Source organism: Zalophus californianus, chromosome 7 (assembly GCF_009762305.2).
Source record: "Zalophus californianus isolate mZalCal1 chromosome 7, mZalCal1.pri.v2, whole genome shotgun sequence".
NCBI classification, from domain to species: domain Eukaryota; kingdom Metazoa; phylum Chordata; class Mammalia; order Carnivora; family Otariidae; genus Zalophus; species Zalophus californianus.
Genome location: NC_045601.1, coordinates 75,773,142 through 75,799,642, shown reverse-complemented (window position 1 = coordinate 75,799,642; position 26,501 = coordinate 75,773,142).

Genomic DNA, 26,501 nt, shown 5'->3' with positions numbered 1-26,501 from the left:
GGTTTTGAGTCTTTTGGAATCGAAACTGCTTTAGACAGATGTACCCCATTCAATTACTCTCCTTGTAATTAGCATGGTAAAAGTATACCATGCTTAAATCTGCCATCCTGAAAAATTATGTTCGTTTTCCCAGTTATGAGTATCTTAATGAAGAAGGCCAAAGAAACCCTTCCATAAGTGTCAGGGAACCATGAGAGGAAGATCAAATGTATTTACAGAGAGATTTCCAGATGATGGGTTGTATTGGGAAATTACAGATTTAGCCCCTTGACTCAGCAGATACAACAATATCTCAGCCAACATCATATGATGTCTGAGAGTCATCCATTTAACTACCTCCTACTATTCAAGGCATTTTAGATTTGCTCAGCATATTTTACATTTCAATTCAAATTCACAACTATTAGTTTATCCACACGCTCATGACAGAATGAAAGAACACACAACAGGAAGAGGTCCGGAGAAACTCAAAGTCTCTGAGGTCAGCATGCTAAGAATCCACCTCTGTCACCACCTGGGAAGAAGGTGATGATTGCCACAGGCAGGCTTGAGGAGAGCCCTGCTAAGCAACGGGGAAGTGCGTTGGAAACAGCCTCTGGGTAAGTGTGGGGCAGGAGAGAGACTTGGTCCTGGAAATATATCACAGTCAGAGGAACTACAAGTTAGAGATAGGTCTTTGAAAGGACGAGCCGATTCTGGGAAACACAGATTAATTAGACAGTATTTTCTGATTGGGCTATTGTTTTTCTAAATTTTGTTTTCCTTCTTCATGTGGAGGGGGAAGGTTGTTTATTGATTTTGAACTTGGCTAATGGTAGGCCCACTTTGAAAACTCTGTTAATTGTCTTTATAGATGTGCATCTCTTTAAGAAATGTAATTGAAGAGACCTTTGCTTCTTCATATTCATAATATTTAAAATTTTAGAGCTACAGATTTAAGAGAGAAGAGGGGAGCAGAGTTCTGTTTTAAGTAGTGTGATCACTGCAGTTTTCTTAGATTGTTAACATTTCCTATTTTTAGCAGAATCAGTGTTTTGTTTGAGCAAGACAGGCAGAGGTGGGACGGCAAGGAAAAACTTAGTTAAAATACTGAGGCAGTAATTGCTCTGGATTTTCAGATTTTTCATCTTTTTTGGCTCTCTACAAACCAGATTAAAACATAAAACTCTCAGTGACACCAAAAATTGCAGAATTGCATTTTCCTCGGGGAGGTAAAACAAAACTAGAATTAAACCTGGGACCAGACCCTAATAGTAGCAAATGTTTTCTGGGTTCCTTTAAACAATTCCGAGAGGAAACAGAGCTTTTTTTTTTTTTTTTTTTTTTTTTGGATGTATCTGCCACTAGATGGCACTATATAAACACCTTTATTTTCATTTTTCCCTTTTTCCCAAAGTAGTCAGGAAGGAGGTAAAACATTAGGTAAGGTAATTCGTTTAGTCTTTTAAAAATTGCTACAATTTATTAATTTTAACCATGAATGCCTTGTAACTGATTTGCCATACCCTAATTCCCTATCGGCATGTATAGCTCAATTGCTGAGAGATTGGCTCACAGTCAGCTTCAGATGTCTTGTTTCCTATTTCAGAGAGGAAACTGAATAAAAAGAAGGCAAGAAAACTGATATTATGTGAGAAGGCAGACAGGAAAAAGAAATACATTTACAAGAAAATGTATAATCTTGAATTTTCTTTGGTTTCCATGAAAATTGCCTGTGCCTCAGAAGATTGTCAGTTTAATGTTCTATCAGTAGGACCATAATTTATTCTTTTGTTATATCACCAGGATTGGAGGCGAAGAGTCCCAGGCTAGCAGGAGGCACAGGAAGAGATTACATATGCAAATAATTCTGTAGCTCTTGTACCAGGAGACGGTTTGTCTTGTAATACTTCTTTTAAGTCACACAAAATCTTTGGTTGGTTGCCAAAAAGCAAAATTGTGAGGTTAAAAAAAAAGGGAGAGAATGGAAGAGGGTATTCGAAAGGGGTATGCAGAGCTACGATGAAAAGTCAGAAGACACGTGACAACTGCAGTGTGTGATATTTTTAAGAACTAAGAATGGAGGGGCGCCTGGGTGGCTCAGTCGTTAAGCGTCTGCCTTCGGCTCAGGTCATGATCTCAGGGTCCTGGGATCGAGCCCCGCATCGGGCTCCCTGCTCGGCGGGAAGCCTGCTTCTCCCTCTCCCACTCCCCCTGCTTGTGTACCCCCTCTCGCTGTGTCTCTCTCTGTCAAATAAATAAAATCTTTAAAAAAAAAAAAAGAACTAAGAATGGAGGGGAGAATGAAGGGGGTGGGTAAGGAATATAAAGCAGTTTGGAGAAGGAAGGTTAAGTGTATTCAGGCCTGGGGAACTGAGGACATGGGGTCATACCCAGAGAAGTGTAATCTGTGTGCTGGCAGTGGGCAGGAGTAACTCAGGTCACTTGCCTTCCTAAAGCAGGTTGGCTGCTTCTTGACTCCCCTTCCCAGGAACAGTCAGTGATGTTTCACAGAGCTGAGGTGCCAGATGCTTCTTCCTCCCTGCAAGAGACAAGCAGACACTGAGGCAGAATTTTAGACATCAAAGAGCCTCAGCAGACGACCGTGTCTGCAGCTAGCAGTTCTACTAGGCCAGTAAGGTCAGGGAGGAATGGAGAGATGGAGTTGGGACATTTGGATGCCGGTAGGAATAGGGCTGGTGGGGGGCTGCTTGGAATGAGCTTTCTTCCTCTAGCACACCCTCAGTCATTCAGCAAACTATTTTCCCCTTCCTTTGTATCTTAGCTTACAAATCCTGGCTCCTCTCTGAAAAGGTCACCCTTCTATTCAGACAGAATTTGTGACTCTCAGCAGCTGGGAATACCTTGGAACCAAAGAGAACCCATTAGGAGAGGAAAAAAAAAAAAAAAAAAGCCAGAGTCATTGCTAAGCCAAAACATGGGGAAAAGATTAACCTCTAAATTTTTTTTTAATGATGACAAGAACACACAACATTTCTCTTTGATTCATAACCTTAATAAATTCTACTTATCATTTTCAATAATTCTAAGGTGTTCTAAAGACAATTTTGTATTACAAAAGGATTTCATATTAGTTTGAATTACTTTAGGAAAAAAAATGCCCTATTCCACTACTAACCGTTATGGAAAAATATATAGGGGGACATTTTTTACTCTCACTAATGAAGAAAGAACCAAATAAGGGTTGTTGAATTTTGGAGATCAGGGAGTTGTGGTTATACCCACAATAAAATGTTGGGCTATTACATCAGGAAAGCCTTGGTTCATTTACTTTGACACAAGTATTTGAAATAATTTAGTTTCCTTGGTAAATGGTCTGTAGACTCTTCAAGGTGTTGTTAGCTAAAATATTAATGTGAATTCACTCCGCACATCTCATAATTTTGCTGAGAAATGAGACATGAACCCTAACTATGTTTTGTGGTAGCAAGAGTTGGAGGAGGGGAGCCAAGAGAGAAGCAACAGTGAACGGTGTGGTTGAACTGATGGGCGTTCAGAGCACTAGCAAATGGGAAAAAGAAATCGGGAAACTTGGATTTTGCTACCAATTATCATTCAGAATCAGCTTGAAAAATACACTGGTTAATAGACACACTGGGGATAATTACTAAAGTGTCCACAGCCTGTTCAACTAAATCCCTGTTAGCACTGTAAAGAAAGCTCTCAGGTAACGAACACCCTAGTATATTGACTCTACTTACAAAAAAAAAAAAAAAAGTATAACCATAGTCCAGCCAACTCCAAATAAGCACATTTTCAGAGTTCCTGGGAAATTTTTTGCAGGAGTGAGAGATTTTGAGGGAGACAAAATTAAGCTTGTAGGAGAGTGTAGACAGAGTTTCTCCGTCCCACACTTCAGTTGTTGTCCTGGGGCCCAAGGTGTCCGGTGAGTTTTCTGCTTCGTTTCTGTGGAGGAGCTCCTGCTCTTCCACCTGAGAGCCTTCTTTCCCATCCTCTCTGCTATTTCTTTGCTCCCCACACTCATTCTAGGCAGTCATCCCTGGGCCTTCCAAAGAAACTCCTTATCTGGAATCCAGATAAGGTTTCAGGTTGTTCTCTACCTTACGGCATCATGACTTTTATAGACAGCTTTATCCTTTCTTGAACTGTAAGCTTTTTGTTGCCAATGACTTTGTCAGAATTATCTTTTCAGATAACAGGTGCTCAGAAGTATTTAAATCACCTAATCTTCATATAGCTCTAGGAACTGTGGGCATCAGGATCCAATGTAATGTAGTTCCCATGTGCTAAATTAACTCACCTAACAAATGGTTTCAATGTCCTCATCCATCTGGTATTTTATTGCATTTATGCTGGGCATCAATTCTAATGACTATACTCCCACGCCCCTACCCCAGGCTGCACGAACGGAGCCCACTCTGGCCTGGAACTAGGGAGACCAACTAGCCCAGTTTGTACAGGACTGAGGGGTTTCCCTTTCATTGATAAAATGGAGACAGTAGAAGGTGAACTGGAATAGTTGGTCACCCTAACACTGCTTGCTCTCCCCCTGTCCCCCCGAGTGGATTTCTCTTAGAGCTCTCATCAGTGTACTATAATCTTTGATTTTCTTGTCTGTCTCTTTTACTAGACTGAGTTTCTTATCTCTTTCTATCCATAGCATCTATCCCAGAGTCGGGTACTTAACTGATAGTCTACAACTGTTTGGCGAGTAAAGGAAAGAATGGAGAAACACGCATGAATGAGGGAACAACAACGATTTTATTTCTCCCTGAGGAGGAGAAACATCCTTTCTGTGTTTCAGTCCTATCACAGAGGGGTTTCCGTCCACCTGAAGAAGGGTTTGGAGGGATTTCACTTACAAAACCCTTAAAAGAAAGGCTAGTTTGAAAAGGGTCCTAGGATGGAAAGCCTTATGAATTTTAATAGATAGTATGTGTGTATATCTTTTTGTGTGTGTGTGTATGTGGGGGGGGGGTCAAGGTTAAATTATAGTTATTTTATTAGATACACAAAGAAGGATAATTCCTTTCTTCCTATGACTGGGGTGGGAAGTAGGTAAAAGAGCAATAGACACCTTTAAAAAATTTAACTTTTGGGCGCCTGGGTGGCTCAGTCAGTTAAGCATCTGTCTTTGGCTCAGGTCATGATCCCAGGGTCCTGGGATCGAGCCCCCGCATCAGGGTCCCTGCTCAGAGGGGAGTCTGCTTCTCCCTGTGACCCTGCCCCCTTCTCATGCTCTCTCTCTCAAATAAATAAATAAAATATTTTTAAAAACTTAAAAAATAAATTTAACTTTTAATTTTTAAAAATTGTGGTAAAACACATGTAACTATTTTTTTTTAAGATTTTATTTATTTATTTGACAGAGAGAGACACAGCGAGAGAGAGAACACAAGCAGGGGCAGAGGGAGAGGGAGAAGCAGACTCCCTGCCAAGCAGGGAGCCCAATGCGGGGCTCGATCTCAGGACCCTGGGATCATGACCCAAGCCGAAGGCAGACGCTTAACAACTGAGCCACCCAGGCGCCCCACATGTAACCATTTTTAACTGTACAGAGAGAGAGACAGAAGAAGAGACACTTTAACTTGCCAATTAAAAGAACTTCCAGATGAAATGGTTGTGTTCAGGTAAATATTTTGTTGAATCAAAGATCAGCTCCTTACTAGGGATGTTCCTTGAGTAGAAAAACTCAAGATAACGTCCACAGGGGAAAGTACTTTTAGCAATGTGGCTGTTTGGCATTTATTAATTATTTTCTGTTGGTCTTCGCCCCCTGACGGCTAGTCTGAAGTGGCCTCTGACTCGCATGTAGTGAAGTGTAACCATGTCCATTGTGCTGCTCTCGCTATTCCTACCTGCATCTTCCCTCAAAGCTCCACTCCAGGAGTTGAACATCCAACCTCTAACTATCTTCCTTCCTCTGGAAGGGGAGAGACTTTTTTCTTTTTCTTCCACCCTGGAAGAGACCTCTACATCATATTCTTCTTTTTCCCCATAGCACTGAGCCCAGTGGCACAGCCTGAAATTGCAGATGAATTGTCCTCTCCACCTCTTGAAAGAAACACTTGATTTGAGTCAGCCAAGCACAGATAGCTCTTAATGTGGGAGCCTTGTCATAACTTGGAAACAGGAATTACTGAGGGCCAAAAAGCACCACAATATTATTCTTTTTACATATATAAATAAGTTTAAAATTGACAACTTTGGATCAATGACTGTATGACAACTTTTTTCAATCCCATCAAAATCCAAACAGAAAAAATAGTAGAAAACCATTTTTTTCTTTCGGAAAACAAATGGAAAGAAAACAATTCACTTATTTAAATATTTAATGTGTCCCTTAGATGTGCTTGCCATGCATCTGGCTGGCTATATAAACAAGGATTAGATTTAGAAAAGGGGGAGCACCAAAAGTGAGTTATGATTCCACACATGCATGCATGCATGCATGCAAACATACACACAGGATTTGATTTGAAATAACATGCGATTCTCCTACTTTTGAGTTTATTTTAGTTAGAGAAACAATAGAAGACTATAAATGAGTCTATAGGTTTTGAGTAAAACCATAAAATACGTGCTCTTTATTTCTATAAGAGAAACTTTTGAAAGATGAAGGATATATCTTGTTAGTCTCTCAAATAATTTCGGAAGTTTTTCTCATTTTAGAAACAATATTCAATTATATTTTGTCTGCTTTTAAAAATTTCCATGAAAGTTTTCTCTGACAATGCAATCATTATGTTCCAAGGTTTTAAAAAATTATTAACCTTCCATGTTTGATAATTACATGCTGATAAATACTGTATTGTTTATTAGGAATAAAAGCTTTCTTAATATTTAATATCCACTTTAAACATTTTTGTCTTTTCTGGGATAAAATAATGTGAACTAAAGATAGCTATCAATTTAATTAAAACTGCAACATGGTTGACTTTTTTTTATACTGAGATCAGTTGGACATTGATATCTCAGGCATAGTTAGTTAATTTGCATTAATATTGGAACAAGAAAAATCTTTATAAACAACATTTATACTTCTGATTTTCCAGAGGTCTTTTATTATGGAAAGGGAAAGAGATCAAAAGGTAATGAAAAGAACATGAGTTCTAACAGAAAGAATTCATCTGAAAAGGACTGTAAGTATAGCGATATGGCTAATCCCAGCTGCACCAAACCACACTGCATGGCAAAAATGTTAACGCTTACTTTTGCTTAGATTTATACAATTTTCCTTAAATTTACTATGATTTTACCTGCTCTGACTTGTTCTGCTGCTCGTATAGTTCATATAATCATATTTTGGGTGTCTTTTAGTATAGTTGACACACGATGTTACATTAGTTTTAGGTATACAACATAGTTGTTGAATATACTCCTTTTAATGTAAGCTTGTTCTAGCTTTATTCAAGCAGTAGTATCAGTCAGGTAAGGAATTGGGCAGTGCAGCTTTCTAAAAACCAGGAACATTTTTGTGGTAGGCTGCCTGTCAATTTCAAATTAAGCTGTCCTACAAAACTTTAGTTTTCCTCTACCCCCTCACATTCTCCATCTGACCTTAGTCACCTCACAGTAGACTATGAAAAAGGGGGGGGGGAAGTCTCTGATCTTTCTCAAACCTATTTCAGTTTCATGGATCAATATATACTGAATACCAACTTGGAGAAACTACAGAGACCTTTACCTTCTTTTATATTTCCCCAATATTGATCTTTCTTTATTTCCTACATTCAGAGAAAGTGTAGGATGCATAGAAGGGCACAAGCAAAATGGTTTTACGAGGTTAAGATAAAAATAAAAAAATAAACCCCTGGTGTTGGAACACCAATGCAGAGTGCACAGTAGGCATGAATAGTGTTGGTATCTAGAATTGAGGGAATTGCTATGATATGAAGCATTTAGGAAGCTATAACTGTATTGAATGTGCCCTAGTAAAATTATAAGAAAGGCAAATTAGGCAATAATAACAGCTAAGATTTTTTTTTTAGTACTTTCTATGTATCAGGCCTTTTCTAACAAGTTTTATTTATTTAATCTTCACAATCCCATTCTGCAGGAGGTATTATCATTATTCTTGTTTTACAAATACAGAAAGTGAGGCACAGAAAGGTAAATTATCTAACATCACACAGTTAACAAATGCTGGGTACTTACAATCATGCAGACTGATACAAGAAGCTGTGCATTTTATCTGTATACAAAGAGTTGCCTAATTGTGGTAGATTTGAGTTCATTCAGAAATAAACTGGAGTACAGAAATAAACTCTCACATATATGGTCAAATGATCTTCGACAAAGATATCAAGGACACTTAATGGGAAACAGTCTCTTCAACAAATGGTGATGAGAAAACTGGATATCCATATGAAAAAGAATGAAACTGGACCTTTATCTTATACCATATACAAAAATTCTCAAAATGGATTAAAGATCTAAATGTAAGACCTAAGACCGTAAAACTCTTAGAAGAAAATATAAGAGAAAAGCTTCATGACAATGAATTTGGCAATAATTTCTTGGATATACCAAAAGCACAGGCACCAAAGGCAAAAATAGGCAAATGGGACTTTAAATCTGTGCATTAAAGGACACAAATAGCAGAGAGAAAAGGCAAGCTACAGAATGGGAGAAAATCTTTGCAAATCAGATGTCTGATAAGAGAATAATATCTAGAATACATACAGAACTCCTACAACTACAAAGAACAACAATAACAAACAACAAATAACCTCAATTTAAAAACAGACAAAAGAGTTGAATGGGCCTTTCTACAAAGATAATATAAAAATGGTGAACAAGCATATGAAAAGATGTTCAACATCACTAATCATTTGAGAAATGCAAATCAAAACCACAATGAGGTATCACCTCAGACCTATTCAGATGCCAACTATTGAAAAAACAGAAAATAATCAGTGTTGGTGAGGATAAGGTGAGATTGGAACATTGTGCACTGTTGGTGATATTTTAAGATGGTGTAGCTGCCAGCATACAGCAGAAACACTTCCTGAAGTGCCAGGCCCTGGACAGTGTATGACCCCTTCTTACTATAGTATTACTCTCAGGAGCAGGAAATATAACAAGCTTTCATAACGCGCAAAAGACAGAAACCTAGATATAATGATAAGACAGAAGAATTCTCTCCAAAAGAAAGATCAAAGAGAAATCACAGCCAGGGATTTGTTCAAAAGATATATAAGCAATGTATCTGAACCAGAATTTACAACAACAGTCATGAGAACACTAACTGGGCTTGAATGAAGCATAGAAGACATCAGAGAAACCCTTGCTGCAGAGATAAAAGACCTAAAAACTAGTTACGCTGAAATAAAAAATGCTATAACAGATGCAAAACTGAGTGGATGTAATCACAATGAGGATGGAAGAAGCAGAGGAACAAACAGATGATAAAGAAGATAAAATTATGGAAAATAATGAAGCTGGAAAGAAGGGAAGAAAACTACTAGATCACAAATATAGACTTAGGGAACCCAGTTATTCCACAAATTAAAATAATATCTATATCATAGGAGTCCCAGAAGAAAAGTGCGAAAAGGGAGTAGAAGGTTTATTTGAACAAATTATAGCTGAGAACTTCCCCAATCTGGGGAAGGTAACAGGCATTCAAAACTAAGAGTCACAGGGAACTCCCCTCAGAATCAACAAAAACAGGTTGACACCAAGACATATCATAGTGAAATATGCAAAATACCAAGAGAGAATTCAGAAAGCAGCTAGGGACAAAAGGTCCTTAACCTACAAGGGTAGGCACATAAGGTTAGCAGCAAACCTGACCACAGAAACTTGGCAAGCCAGAAAAAAGTGGCATGATATATTCAATTGTGCTAAATGGGAAAGATATGCAGCCAAGAATACTAAATCCAGCAAGGTTGTCATTCAGAATAGAAGGAGAGACAAAGAGTTTACAAGACAAGCAAAAACTAAAGGAGTTCATGAACACTAAACCAGCTCTGCAAGAAATATTAAATAGAAGAAATATTCCCCTTTGAGTGGGAAAGAGAGACCAAAAGCAACAAAGACTAGAAAGGAACAGAGAAAACCTACAGGAAAATGACTTTACAGGTAATACAATGGCACTAAATTTATATCTTTCTTTTTTTTTTTTTAAGATTTTATTTATTTGAGAGACACAGAGAAAGATAGCAAGAGAGAGCCCAAGAAGAGGGTGCGGAGAGGGAGAAGCAGGCTCCCCACTGAGCAGGGAGCCTGATGTGGGGCTTGATCCCAGGACCCCAGGATCATGACCTAGCCAAAGGCAGATGCTTAACCGACTGAGCCACCCAAGTGCCCCTAAATTCATATCTTTCAATAATTACTCTGAGTGTAAATGGACTCAATGCTCTGATCAAAAGACATAGGGTATCAGAATGGATAAAAAAACAAGACCCATCGATATGTTGCTTACAAAAGACTCATTTTAGACCCAAAAACACATCCAGATTGAAAGTGAGGGGGTGAAGAACCATCTACCATACTAATGGACATCAAAAGAAAGCTGGAGAGCCATACTCATACCAGACAAACTAAATTTTAAACCAAAGACTGTAATAAGAGATGAAGAAGGGCACTATACCTTAATAAAGGGGTCTATCCAACAAGTTGATCTAACAATCGTAAATATTTATGCCCTCAACTTGGGAGGAGACAAATATATAAATCAATTAATAACAAAGTTAAAGAAAGAAACTCATTGATAATAATACAATAATAGTAGGGGACTTTAACACCCCACTCACAGCACTGGACAGATCATCTAAGTAGAAGATCAACAAGGAAACAATGGCTTTGAATGACACACTGGACCAGATGGACTTAACAGATACATTCAGAGCATGTCATCCTAAAGCAGCAAAATACACATTCTTTTCGAGGGCACATGGAATATTCTCCAAAATAGATCACACACTGAGTCACAAATCAGGCTCAACCAGTACAAAAAATTGATATATCATGAATATTTTCAGACCACAATTCTACGAAACTTGAAGTGAACCACAAGAAAACATTTGGAAAGTCCACAAATACATGGAGGTTAAAGAACATCTGACTAAAAAATGAATGGGTTACTCAGGAAATTAAGGAAGAGGGGTGCCTGGGTGGCTCAGTTTGTTAAGTGTCTGCTTTCGGCTCAGGTCATGATCCCAGGGTCCTGGGATCGAGCCCCACATCAGGCTGCCTGCTTGGCAGGGAGCTTGCTTCTCTCTCTCCCTCTGCTGCTCCCCCTACTTGTACTCTCTCTCTCTCCGTCAAATGACTAAGTAAATCTTTTTTTTTTAAGGAAATTAAAGAAGAAATAAAAAAAATACATGGCAGCAAATTAAAATGAAACCATGATAGTCCAAAACCTTTGGGACGCAGCAAAGGTGGTCATAAGAGGGAAGTATATAGCAATACAGGCCTTCCTCAAGAAGCAAGAAAAGTCTCAAGTATACAACCTAACCTTATACCAAAAGGAACAGCAAATAAAACCCAAAACCAGCAGAAGAAGGGAAATAGTTTGAATTAAAGAAGAAATAAATGATATAGAAATTAAAAAAAAAAAAAACCCAAAACAGATCAACGAAACTAGGAGCGTGTTCTTTGAAAGAATTAGCAAAACTGATAAACCCCTGGCAAGACTTAACAAAAAGAAAATAGAGAGGACCCAAATAAATAAAATCATGAATGAAAGAGGAGAGATCACAACCAACACTGAAGAAATACACACAATTGTAAGAGAATATTATGAGCAATTATGTGCCAACAAATTGACCAAATTCCTAGAAACATATAAATGACCAAAACTGAAACCAAAAAATAGAAAATTTGAACATACCCATAACCAGCAAAGAAATTGAATCAGTAATCAAAAATCTCCCAACAAACATGAGTCCCGGGCTGGATGGCTTCCCAGGGGAATTTGACCAGACTTTTAAAGAAGAATTAATACCTATTCTTCTGAAGTTGTTCCACAAAAAAGAAATGGAAGGAAAACTTTTAAACTCATTCTATGAGGCCAGCATTACCTTAATTCCAAAATCAAACAAAGACTCCACTAAAAAGGAAAATTACAGACCAATATCACTGATGAACATGGATGCAAAAATTATCAAAAAGATGCTAGCTAATGGAATCCAACAGTACATTAAAAGGATTATTCACCATGATCAAGTGGGACTTATTCCTGGGCTGCAGGAGTGGTTCAATAGCTCCAAATCAATCAATGTGATACACCACATTCATAAAAGAAAGGATAAGAACCATATGATCTCTCAAGAGATGCAGAAAAAAAATCTGACAAATGTTTTTTTCTTGATAAAAACCCTCAAGAAAGTAGGGATAGAGGAAACATACCTCAATATCATAAAGGTCATATACAAAAGACCCACAGTTAATATCATCCTTAATGCGGAAAAACTGAGAGCTTTTCCCCTAAGGTCAGGAACACGACAGGGATGTCCATTCTCACTACTGTTGTTCAACATAGTACTGGAAGTCCTAGCCTCAGCAATCAGACAACAAAAAGCATCCAAATCGACAACGAAGAAGTAAAACTTTCACTCTTCACAGATGACATGATACTCAGCAACCTCTCGGACCTTGGCCATAACAACGTCTTACTAGACACGTCTCCAGAGGCAAGGGAAACAAAAGCAAAAGTGAACTACTGGGACTTCATCAAGATAAAAAGCTCTGCACAGTGAAGGAAACAATCAGCAAAACTAAGAGGCAGCCTATGGAATGGGAGAAGATATTTGCAAATGACATATTGGATAAAGGGGCAGTGTCCAAAATCTATAAAAACTTATCAAACTCACCCCCAAAATAAATAATCCAGTTAAGAAATGGTCAGAAGACATGAACAGACATTCCTCCAAAGAAGACATACAAATGGCTAACAGACACATGAAAAGATACTCAACATCACTCATTATCAGAGAAACACAAATCAAAACCACAATGAGATACTACCCCATATCTGTCAGAATGGCTAAAATTAACAACTCATGAAACAACAGATGTTTGTGAGGATGTGGAGAAAGGGGAACCCTCTTACACTGTTGGTGGGAATGAAACTGGTGCAGTCACTCTGGAAAACAGTGTGGAGTTTCCTCAAAAGTTAAAAATAGAACTTCCCTATGACCCAGCAATTGCACTACTAGGTATTTACCCAAAGGATACAAAAATACCAATTCGAAGGGGCACATGAACCCCAATGTTTATAGCAATATTATCAGCAATAGCCAAATTATGGAAAGAACCCAAATGTCCATCAACTGATGAATGGATAAAGAAGATGTGGTTTATATATAAATGGAATATTACTCAGCCATTAAAAAAAAGAAATTTTGCCATTTGCAATGATGTGGATGGAATTAGAGTGTTTTATGCTAAGCAAAATAAGTCAGAGAAAGACAAAAACCATATGATTTCACTAATATGTGGAATTTAAGAAACAAACCGATGAACCTAGGGGAAGGGAAAGAAAAATAAGATAAAAACAGAGAGAGAGGCAAACCATGAGACTCTTAACGATAGAGAACAAAGTGAGGGTTGCTGGAGGGGAGGTGGATGGGGGATGGGCTAGATGGGTGTTGGGTATTAAGGAGGGCATATGTTGTGATGAGCACGGGGTGTTTTCTGTAAGTGATGAACCACTAAATTCTACTCCTGAAACCAATACTACACTGTATGTTAACCAACTTAAATTTAAATAAAATCTTGGAAGAAAAAAATAAAATGGTATAGCTGCTATTGTAAAACAGTAGGGTGATTCCTCAAAACATAGAACTACCATATGATCTAGCAATCCCACAGAACTACCATAAGACCCAGCAATATATCAAAAAAAAAAAAAATTCCAAAAGAATTAAAAGCAGGGTCACAAAAAGAAATTTGTACACCCATGCCCATTTGGAGCACTATTCACAATAGTCAAGAAGTAAAAGCAAACCAAAGGTCCATCAATGTATATGCATACAATAGAATATTATTTAGCCTTAAAAAGGAAAGAAATCTTGTCACATGCTACAGAATGGATGAATCTTAAGGACATTGTACTAAGTGAAATAAGCCAGTCACAAAATGACAAATACTATATGATTCCACTTATATGAAGTATCTAGAATAGTCAAATTCATAGAAACAGAAAGTAGAATGGTGGTTACCAGGGAATTGGGAAAAGGGGAAATAAGGAGTGTTTAATGGGTAGAGAGTTTCAGTTTTGCAAGATGAAAAAGTTCTGAAAATCTGTTGCAGAACAATGTGACTATAGTTAACACTACTGAACTATACAGTTAGAAATGGTTAAGATGGTAAATTTTATCTTACATGTTTTTGCCACTATTAAAAATGAAAAATAAGCAAATAAACTTGAGACAGCTATCTGAAAGATCCAATATGAACACTTTTCTTCTATGATTTCTAAGGTCTATTTCTGCTCAGCTGTCCTTTTGCAGTATTCTGCATTGTGTACAACAGTTCCTATCTCTTTGCAGAACCTTTCTCTAAAGCCACCAGTATCCATGACCTCCAGAGCATTTTATGATCTACCTATCCTATGTGTTGTTATATTCAGTGTCTCAAATCTTCTAAGCCCAACATCTAACAACTTTCCAAATAAGAAGTAGTCTTGGATTTATCAAATAAACCAATTCTATTAACATACTGTCTCACTGAAATAATATCTGATTCTTTAATTCATATATATTATGCGGACACAAACACACACATGCATATCTGTAGGGATAACGTCAAACAAGAAAACTAAGTCTGATGAAGGAAATGTCCTATTGAAGGACATTTCCTTAACAAAATCATTGAGAGCCTTCTCAGTCAACAAAGGGAATATCAGGTCAGTGAAGCAAAGCAGCATTGAAAAGACAAAGAAAAAAAAAAAAAACCAATACTTGAGGATTTAAGGAACACAGCAAACAAAGACAGTAATCTTTCCAGGAGAGCTGAGAATAGAGTTTGGTTGTTGGTCAATTCATTTATGGCTCATTAATATTCAAGAACATTGGCTGATTGTATTACTTCCTTTCTTTACTGATGTCATTATTATTGGAGCTGGTTTTTCCTCTCCCATTTGTACATGCCCCAGTATATCTCCCAAAATGAGACTGTTGTGAAGGGATATATTATAAGGAAGCACTGGAAGAATGAGAAAGGCAATAAGGCCATTGGAAGACCCAGTGTGGAGAGGACATTACTCTGTCCAAGATAAGAAAGTTATCATAGAAACAAGATGGTGATCATTAGCAAAGGGTCCAAGTTCCCTTCCCTTTAGCAACAGAGAAGAGTTCTCATATCTCTCCAGGTTCTGCAGGCAACTGTTTCTCTTGTTCAGTGGCTTCCCAGAAGGTGTTAAGTGAATAGATAACAGCCAGAAAAATGGAGTGAGGGCTTCTAGAGAGGAGAGATGATGATTCCACAGGCCAAGAGCTAAGAGGAAATTCTCGGTCACTTTCAAGATTCATTGCATGAAGAGTTCCAGAAAGCCCTGGGAAGTGGAATATAAAAGTAATTGCAAACCAACGTCTTACCACAGCTTCTCTGGATGACAAAAAATGTGTCAGAGATTGTCATTGAGGCAAATGGGCTCTACAAGCAGAGGAATCCATGGGATCTCTATAGAGAATAATCCCCTTGTAGTTGATAGATATGCTATGCAGAATTTCCCGTTAATTACATCTTAATTTAATTCTGTGGCAAGAGTTCTTGTACTGAATTTCAAGTATTTCTGGGCTTGGGGGAAGGGAAAGAACGAGAGGAAATTACAATACTGGATAGTATTATATGAAATTAATTACCCACAGGGAATTTATAAAAGATTGATTACAAGGATGATTGTCTTCATCCATGATTTTCCTATTCTTTACTAATTGTGTTTCTAGCTATTGAATCAATGTGGTATTTCAGCAAAGGCTCTGATAGTCTTTAAAGTTCTTGCTTTTGTGTTAAATGAAGATCAACCATCTGTCTCTTTTCTGGTATTTTTTAGCATAATGCAAAGTCATATCAGTCGATGACTAACATATTTTTTTCTGGTAAACTTTTTTCTCTCATCTCTTTGGAGGAATAGTAAGGTTATGTATTATTAGCATAATAAATGGATATACATGCACACATATGGAAACCATTTTGCAAGTACAAACAAATGAGTTGGGTTTCAAAAGTTCACTTTTAGGTCAGATGATCAGAACTTGAAATGATTAGATGTACAAAAATATTGTTAGAATTTAATGCTTTTAAAATTATGTTGAAATTGGACACTGGTATCCCACAAGGAATTTTTACAGAAAAATACAAGAGACTAATGGTCTTTCCCCAATTTTCAGGGTGATGAAATTATTAGGTTTTCTTGGTTTAAAGGGTTCTCCCCATATATTTTCTCTCAATAATAAAAGAACATCTGAGAGCTTACTGTGAGCTAAGTGTTTTACATACATCAACTTATTTAATCTTCACAAGGATCCTATTATATAGAGAAAAAAACACAAATGACTAATTTTCCCCCACACTGCTCAAATACTAGGTGATAGAGCTAATGTGGTAGATTTAAACATGTCCAAAGTCTTTTACATTTCTCTCATTCAGAGTCTATGTCCCCTTCCCTTGAAACTAGGCCAGCCTTAGTGACTCACTTATAACCAACAGAATCCAGTAGTGACATTGTGTGATTTCTGAGGCTAGGTCAGAAAAGGTCATGCAGCTTCCACCTGGCTCTTTGTGATGCTTGTTTTGGTAGAAGCCAACTGGCAGGTAAGAAATCTCTTCCTGCTTGAGAAGCCATAGATAGACACTCTGATCATCAGTTCAGCATCAACTGTCAGTCATTAAATAAGCCATTTAAATTTCTAGCAGAGGCAAGCTTTCAGATGCCTACAGCCCCATATTTGACTACAAAATGCATGAGAGATTCCAAGTGAGAACTACTAGGTTGTTATGTTAGTGTTGGGGTAATTCATTATGAAGTAATAACAACCAGAACAGCCAATAACAGAACCTAGGTTTGTTGGCCTCTAATGCTCATCTTAAGCTATACATCTTACTGCTTTCCTTAAACCTTTGATATTGTTGCTACTTTTCCACAATAAAATCAAGTATGAAACTCAATTTAGTATAAAATTATCTATTTAGCTATTTAATTAAGTTTAGGATATCCATAGTACTCTGAGTTCTGCAAAAAATTTCCCTGAATTCTATTCTGTCTCTTAACAAACCAGAGAACCACTACTTTACAAATAATGGCCAAATTCTCACTCATCCAACCAACATTTATTGAGTACCTACTATATGTCAGGCAGTGTAAAAACTGCTGTAGATACAAGAATGAATTAACATGAGCTTCATCATCTTGTCAATGATGGGGGCTGGGAGAAAATGGGGAAGGATGCACGTTAAACAAACAGGACAACAAAATAAGAAAAGTTCTGTGATTCAAGAATGCACAAAAGAGCTGCTGGTTGAGCAGAGTCTAGAAGTTAATGTTTCAGGTGGTTGGAGGAAGCAGGGGAACAGGATGGAGAGGGGAAAGGACTCCCTGGGCTAGCTCATCTGTAGCACTAACCTCAAGCTCTTTCTTAGTCCAAGACCCCTTGACACTGACCAGTCAGAAGGGAGAGGCTGGAGAGAATAATTCAAAGGGTGAAAGCTAAGATGGTCTTCCAAAAACGCAGCTCTGGAGGGATGCTGAGCTTGAGAGAATCCAGAGGTAGGCACCCAGATCCTATTATGTCAGGAGAGTTCCTAAAGTAACGGTTGCCTGTATTCAGTCTACCAGGCATTGACTTTGGATGAAGACATTTTCTCTTCCTTTCCGCCCCCCCATAAAATAATTATAATAGCTCTTACTCCTAAACTGATTTTTATTTTCAGAGTAATGAGGTGAGTTAATGTCTATGGAGATACCTTATTTTCTTGCTAGGAGAAAAAGATGTTTTAGGGATGGGAGTTATCATTATTCCAGTAGTATAGGTTTACATTGTAAGAATGAGGAAAACATCCCTTTTTGTTCAAGCAGTGTACTCTCTTCAAGGGAGCTATTTTTTTTGTATCTCTTGCTCAATGAGGTGGCAAGCAATGTGTTCTCATATGCTTGGGCTGCTCACATCTTTCATTCACCCACCCACAGCTAGAGAGCGCCCTGTTTATTAAGTTGGTAATTTTTGTATCCATATTTATTTTCTTACCTTTCTTTGTCTGCTCAGACTCCAGTTTGGAGAACTGTTTCTTTTACAAACAGAGCTATGAAACGCATGGCCTCACCTATCCTACTAGGAGTGAACCTGTGACTCAGGCTGGCCAACAAGAGTATTGTACTCCTCCTCAAACACAGTGATTGGTCTAAGGATGGGCAAGTGATTCAAGGGAACACAGAATGTTTTTCAAGGATTGATATGGATGGTCAAGGAGAGAGGGTTATTTACTCATTTGAGGTCATGAACTAGAAGGACTGTGTAAATCTGGTGCTGTCAGGACTCATCTTCTCCATTGTGTAGACACAACCAGCCTACAAATTAAAACTAATACCAAAAAAAGCAAAATTAGTAAATTAATAACGTAGAGAATGATACCGTCATTCGGTATCTGGTACCTGGTTCTATTCTGTTATCACCCCTTGGACTTTTAGGTTAAATAAGCCAATTTTTTTTCTGGCTTAAGCGGTTTTTTTTTTTTTTTTTATGTTGTTAGTCACCAGACAGTACATCATTAGTTTTTGATGTAGTGATCCATGATTCATTGTTTGTGTATAACACCCAGTGCTCCATGCAGTACATGCCTTCCTTAATATCCATCACCATGTTAACCCAACCCCCCAGCCCCCTCCCCTCTAAAATCCTCAGTTTGTTTCTCAGAGTCCATAGTCTCTCATGGTTCATCTCCCCCTCCGATTCCCCCCCCTTTCATTTTTCCCTTCCTTCTCCTAATGTCCTCCACGCTATTCCTTATGTTCCACAAATAAGTGAAACCATATGGTAATTGACTTTCTCTGCTTGACTTATTTCACTTAGCATATTCTCCTCCAGTCCCATCTATGTTGATGTAAAAGTTGGGTGTTCATCCTTTCTGATGGCTGAGTAGTATTCCATTGTATACATGGACCACATCTTCTTTATCCATTCATCTGTTGAAGGGCATCTCAGCTCTTTCCACAGTTTGGCTATTGTGGACATTGCTGGCTTACACTGGTTTGAATCGGGTTTCTGTTACATCCAACCAAGAGTACTGGCTACTTAAATTTATTCTTATATAATTGTGGGGTTCCTGGACCCAATTCCAACATGTGTATTAGGTGGGAGAGCTGAACTTCCCACACAACACCAAGAAATTCTTGGACATCAGCAGGGTATCTGAGAATTCAACTCAATTTGATGGCTATCTACCAAAAGATACCATCAGATTCCACAGGTTAAGGATTCAGCCCTACAAGACTCTCCCCTAATCCTCCACTCACTTCAGATGCTAGTCACAAGTCCAGATTGTAACTTGTACTTCTGACTGATTGGCTATATGATCAGAGGATTCCCAAACCTCCTCCTCAGGTATGACTAATTTGCTAGAGCAGTTCACAGAACTCAGAGAAATGTTTTATTTACTAGGTTATCAGTTTACTATAAAAGGATATAACTCAGAAACAGAAAGAAGAGATGGATAAGTTGAGGTATAAGGAAAGGGCTTGGAGCTTCCATGCTCTCTCTGGGCAGGCATTCTCCCAGCACCTCCAAATGTTCACCAAAATGGAAGGTCTTTGAACCCTGACCTTTTGGGTTTTATGGAGGTTATATTACATAGGCATGATTGATTACACTGTTAACCATTGGGGATTGCTCTAACCTCCAAACCCACTCCTGTCCCAGTGGGGGTGGGACTGAAAGTTCCAACCCTCTAATCACATGGTTGGTTTTCCTGGCAACCATCCTTAGATGCTTTCCAAAAGTCACCTCATTAAAGTAACAAAAGACATCTTTATCACTTTCAGTACTTAGAGGAAATTACAGGGGTTTTGGAAGCTGTGAGCCAGGAACTGTGGATAAAGACTAAATATATGTGAGCAATAAACTTTGGTCATCTGAATGATCAAATATATATTTCTTATAAATAGCAATATTGTAGATTCATAATTCTGGAAACAATTTTAACCATCCATATGAAATACCATCTCACTACCCTCCTTCCAAATTCCCTGACATATTCATTCAGCGTGGTGTCGTTGTTTGAGGCAAAGCTTTGAACACAGACAGAAGTGGGGTTTTATGTAGGCTCTACCATGTACAAGGTATGTGTCTTTGAGCAAACCAATGATTTCCTTAAATCTATTTTCCCTGTAAAATAGGGATATTTTAACATGCCTCCCAGATTCATTTTGAGGTGATTACAGTAAAGCACTCAGCTCAGCACCTCTTCCACAGGCTATCCTGGACACCAAAACCATGAAGGAGAGGCTTGGGCAACGTGTATGTCCAAGGATATTTCTCTCTTTTATTCCCTCAAGTCATGTCAGAGCTATTACAGAGCTTTACAGAAGACAGTATTTTCCTGTTAGAAATTTCATGACACTCTCTCTTTGACACCATAGTACACCCCAGGTACCTGCAGGTCAGAGCCATATCTGCATGCTATGATTGCTCCCAAGAGTTGAGGTAGTCACTAACCCATCTAAGGAGTTCTGTTGAAACTAAGTGTCTTCCAGAAATTCTTCCACCACTCCTTTGGCAATTGCAGACACAACCAGATGAAGGAGGGCCAGGCAGGCAACCAAGTTGCTGGAAGCACCTAGGGGTTTATATTGCAGCATCCATTCTCTGTGAAGAAACAGACATCCTTCATATTAATATTCAGCCCTGAGGAAAGAATCAATCCTATATCCATTCTCTTATCTATTTTAGTAATTTGCTTTTGCCTCACTGATTTCAGAGTAATGTAAACTCTTCTCATGGTTGGTTGAGAGCTTGAGTTTAGAAGCAATAAAAAAGAATTTAGAGTTCAAAAGTGTACATCCTCAATTGTGTTGGCTTCTCCAGGTGCTTAGCCTGACTTCTAGATTGGTTGTTGCAGCTTAATTTTATGCTTCAAAAATTGCTTTTCTATTTCTTACAACACAGATTGTTTCAAGCTAACTCGTGGCAGAAAGAGGTAGGAATCTTGGTGATAAGACAAGGTGAACACTGAATACTTTCCTTGCCCCTTGTTCTGCCTGTAACTCAGAGCTTTTCCCAAAAGTAGGGAAGGAGGGGTGGCCTAACCTGTCTCCCAACAGCCTTCCAGTGTATTAGGAGGGGAAAATTTCTGTGTGAAATAAAGCTTAGCTGAATTTGCTTCTGCCTTTTATTTACTTGTTTGTTTATTTATTTCAAGTTTTAATTTAAATTCTATTTAGTTAACATATATGGTAAAATTGGTTTCAGGTATAGAATTTAGTGATTCATCACTTACATATAACACCAGTGCTCATCACAAGTGCCCTCCTTAATGCCCATCACCCAATTAGCCCACCCCCCCCACCCCCTCCAGCAACCCTCAGTTTGTTCTCTATAGTTAAGAGTCTCTTATGGTTTGCTTCCCTCTCTCCCTCTCTCTTTTTTAGGAAGTGGCCAGCAGTGATTGAGCCATCCTTAATCTTCCTCAGTTCCTGCTTTCAAAGTTAGTCCCAAATAAATACATAATCTGTTCTGGTTATTCTCCATCACCCAAACCCACCCCATTTGTTCTGGTCCATGGACAGGGAATCTGGCAAATGACCTCAGCAAGGCTCCCCTGCCATCTGGCTTCTGGTTGGGTTCAGCCCATTAGAAGCATCTGGGAGAGCAAGAGGAATGGGATCAGAATATTTCCTTCCCCACTCCCTCCCTGCTTTGGTGCCTATAACCCCTATGATAACAGCTCCTCCTGGCTCTTCCATGGCTCCAGCTGTCACCAGGCTCAGAGACACTATTTCCTTCCCTTGCTCTTTCAGGCCTACAGGTGTAATGGCTTCCCAATGGCACTGTCCCTGGGTGCCTCAGTGTTCATTTTTGGTTTCTCTAACCTGCCCACACTTCTGGAGACATGCCCTTAATTAAAATCTCTTTACTTAAACCCCATTAAACAGAATTTTGATTTCTGCCAGGACTTTGCTGTGTGATTAAATTAAAAATAGTTTGTTTGCTATGCAAGTATAATTTCAAGATAAGTTTTCTTAATTCCCTTTCCATTAGACAACCCCTACAAAGCCCATTTTACATAGAAATTCTGGAACTGCCATAAGGAATATCATAATTCAGTCCTGGGGTAGATGGTTCTGTTAAGATCATAATGAGATTATTATCTTGGTTAAGAAAGCCCCCTCTTGTCATTGCCTGGGGTGAGGTGGGGAGTAAGAACATATTTATATTTCTGGGGGAAACCTTGAAGATAAGAGTGAGTAGATGAGTAAAGGGCCTGGAAAATAGGGAGAAAGGAAAACAAAAGTGGTCATGGAAGACAGGAACCTCAAGATATGGCAGGAAACAGGCAGTGAGAAATTGTCAGTGGTGGGAAATGGTCACAAATGCCAGGATTAGTGATGTCTGAAATTGTTGAAGGTTATTTTGTGTTCTTTGTCGAAATTACTGTTACCCTGTTCCTTTCACCCCATCTTCTTCCACCATGCCATTCCTCCCTCAAAAGATCAGTAAAAGTTGGCTACAAGTAGCAGCTTTGTAAAATTAGCGCTCCAGGGGGCATGAAAGAAGACAGATGAAGGTCCCAGGTGGAGCCCTTTAGAGAGAATGGGGCTTGTTCACACTGAGAGGGATGTTAGGAGGAGGTACATGTGGAGAAGCAGGCAACTAGGAACCTTACGGAAAATTGTGAGTCCCTTAAAAATCCTCAGAGATGTTGGGCTGTGTTTACATATTATTATTTAATTACTTCTGAGGACCATGGTGATGGACCTCCACTGTTAACTCCAGAAGGCAGGAATATGTTCACGTAAAGCCTATATGACTCAATCAGAACAAATAAGAACAATAACATTAACTATACATGCAAGTGTGTTCTGAGTTTGAAATTTTTAGAAACAATTTCTAAAGAAGTGAGCAAATACATGGGTGTTTACGCTGGCAAATGGGAAATTTTCCCTAAGTGTTGAGAATGGTACCTGGCATAAAGTAATTGCTATCTGTGTGTTTGATGGTTTATTCTTTCAAACGAGAAACCTCCATAAACAAATAACTTCAGAGATAAGGCCATACAATTGCAGCAGGATACGTATATAGATGGATGGGTAGATAGGTATAAGGGTGAATAGATAGATTTAAAATATTAAACAAATAATAGTTATTATTTCAGTGTTGTTGTTGTGACCTGGGCTTCAATGTCCAAAGAGTGCCCTTCCTTTTTTCCTGTACTCAAATTGTAACTTCCGATGTTCATAAGGGTCATGCAGCTACATATTCCAAGAAATTCAGATTTGAGTCAAGAATACAAATATAAGTGTGTGTTCATGGTCTATGTAAAGCATCATCGATGGAAGAAATAACTCAGGATATTCACAGGAAAGCAACCATGATAAATGATATTCTTCTGTACTATGTGTAAGACCCCATTTAGATACATTTGATACTCAGAGCTACCTTATTATTATCTCATTTAACAGAGGAGGAAATTGAAGGACAGAGAATTAACTTGCTGGAAATTTCCAAGCTAGTAAGCCACAGAGTCAGGATTCAAACCTAGACAGCTCAACTCCAGAGCTGCAGCTCGCAGTGACTAAATTACCTCATCTTAAAGCCAGAAATAAGCAGACTGGTAGACATTCCACTTCGGTCCAATTCCCTAAATATTTTATTGACATATTTAGGGGGGACATAATTCCAAAGCTGCATAAAATATACTAATTATCACTGAATGTGGGAAGGCAATAATCTAATAAGAATTTATTCATTCTTTCAACAAGTCTTTAGTGAACACCTACTCAGTGCCAGAAACTCTCTAGGCATGGGGGCAATAGTTATGAACAGTGTGGACAGAAATCCATGCCTTCATGGAGCACAGATTCCAGTGAAGTGGATACAGGCAATAAACAAAAAAAGGCATAAATATTATGCAAAAACAAAACAAAGTGGAGAAGAAGGAATAGTCAAGGAAAGCCTCCACAAGAAAGTTGTTCATTTGCTTCGGAAGCCTTGGAAAAGGGTAATGAAATATTGTGCTTACCTTTTCCCCTTTATTTCTATTCTCCTCTTCACTAAGATGAAGCATGAATGTGAGCTAAACAGCCACAGGAACCTGCTTACCATAATTTTAGAAATTCACTCTTCCACTAATGCAAAACCAAAAGTATGGCTATTATGTTGTCATTACTTCTCGAAATCCTTTTAAGTTTGCAGGGACTTCCTTTCTTGTGCTGGGGTGCACCCACATGTCTGTGGTTCTTGAAAGAGCCTTCTAAGCCAGAGCAGCTCCTCCACCTGATCATCTCTCCGTTAAGTCAAGGGCAGATTTATTTGAACTTCACCAAATGCCTTGGGCAGTTCAGTGTCCTTTCACATGGGACATTTGACTTGTCAAGAGATAAGCTGGATTCCCTGAGGCGTGATCTTGAATGAAGTTAAGACACTGGATGGGATTTTTCCCTTCTTTTCCTATTTTGTATATATGTGTGTCTGCTAAAAAGGCAATATTGTCACAGAACCTACACGGGCAATCACTTTAGAAGTATATATCATGGTATGAAATCATGCTGATAAAACATGTGTTTTTTTCATGGATTCCCATAAATGATCTAGCTTAAACACTCCAGAATAGGGGCACCTGGGTGGCTCAGTTGGTTAAGCATCTGACTTTTTTTTTAAAGATTTTATTTATTTATTTGAGAGAGAGAATGAGAGAGAGAGAGAGCATGAGAGGGGGGAGGGTCAGAGGGAGAAGCAGACTCCCTGCTGAGCAGGGAGCCCGATGCGGGACTCCGATCCCGGGACTCCAGGATCATGACTTGAGCCGAAGGCAGTCGCTTAACCAACTGAGCCACCCAGGTGCCCAGCATCTGACTTTTGATCTCAGCTCAGGTCTTGATCGCAGGGTTGTGAGTTCAAGCCTCACATTAGGCTCCATGCCTAGCTTGGAACCTACTTAAAAAAACAAATCAAACAAACAAAAAACAGAAAAAAAAAACCATTCCATTCCAGAATAACAGATGGCCCCCCAAAGAGGATAAATAAAATTTGAACAAAACCCTCAAGCATGAAAAGAATATATTTTAATTCACCAAAGGGTTTATTTCCACTCTTTAAAAAATCTTCATAAATCCTAAATGGTTATCATTTATTTCAGTTTTCTCTCTGTTCCTTGAGGAAGGTCATTTTCTCTTTCATAAAACATAACCATGACCTCCTCGGTTTTGAATATCATGGAACACAAAGGCTAGACACCCATTGTATTAGTTGATGCTATGGCTGTGGGGCATTTCTACACAACCAGTTCTCATAGTTAGTGCTTGATTTCAGTCTGTTCAAACATGAAACCAGTGTGAGCAACAAAGAAATGCATTCTCCAGGGGCACCCCTGCCACCCAGATCACTCCCTCTTTTCCTCTACACCTGTTTCTTCCTCATCCATATTTAGGTAGCAATTATCACTATTCCTGTCACTCTTCCCTCCCTTCTCCTGTTCATTCCTGGATTCTCAGTTGTTCTCAAACTTTAGAGGAAATACAGATCAGCCCAGAGTTCATTAGACACATGTAGTCTCAAATTCCTCCTCCCATACTGCGATTTTTTTTTTTTTAGGAACATGATTTTATTTTTAAAATGTTTCCACTAGCTTTACTGAGATGTAATTGACATATAACATTACGTAAGTTTAAGGTGTACAACGTGATGATTTGATATGTGTATGTATTGTAAAATGCCGCAATAAGGTTAGTTAACACAACTATCATCACACAGCATTACCATTTTGTGTGTGTATGCTCAGAACTTTTAGGATCTACTTTCATAGGAAGTTCAGGTATACAATACAGTATTGTTAACTAGAGTCATCCTGCTGGATGTTAGATCCCATCCTAAAATTTTCTATTTAGTAGGCTTGGATCAGGATCCAAGAGTCTCTATTTTATTTTTATTTATTTCTTTTATTGTTTTATTTTATTTATTTTTTCATGATAAGTGTACTCCTTAATCCCCATCACCTATTTCACCCATCCTCCCACTCACCTCCCCTCTGGTAACCATCAGTTTGTCCTCTACAGTTAAGAGTCTGTTTCTTGGTTTCTCTCTCTCTTTCTTTTTTCTTTGTTTGTCTAGTTTCTTAAATTTCACATATGAGTGAGACCATAGGGTATTTGTATTTCTCTGACTTATTTCACTAAGCATTATACTCTCTAGCTCCATCCATGTTGTTGCAATGGCAAGATTTCATTCCTTTTTATGGCTGAATAATATTCCATTGTATATATACAACACTTCTTCTTTACCCATTCATCAATGGATGGACACTTGGGCTGCCTCCATATCTTGGTTTTTGTAAATAACGCTGCTATAAAAATTAGTGTTTTTGTATTTTGTGGGTAGCTA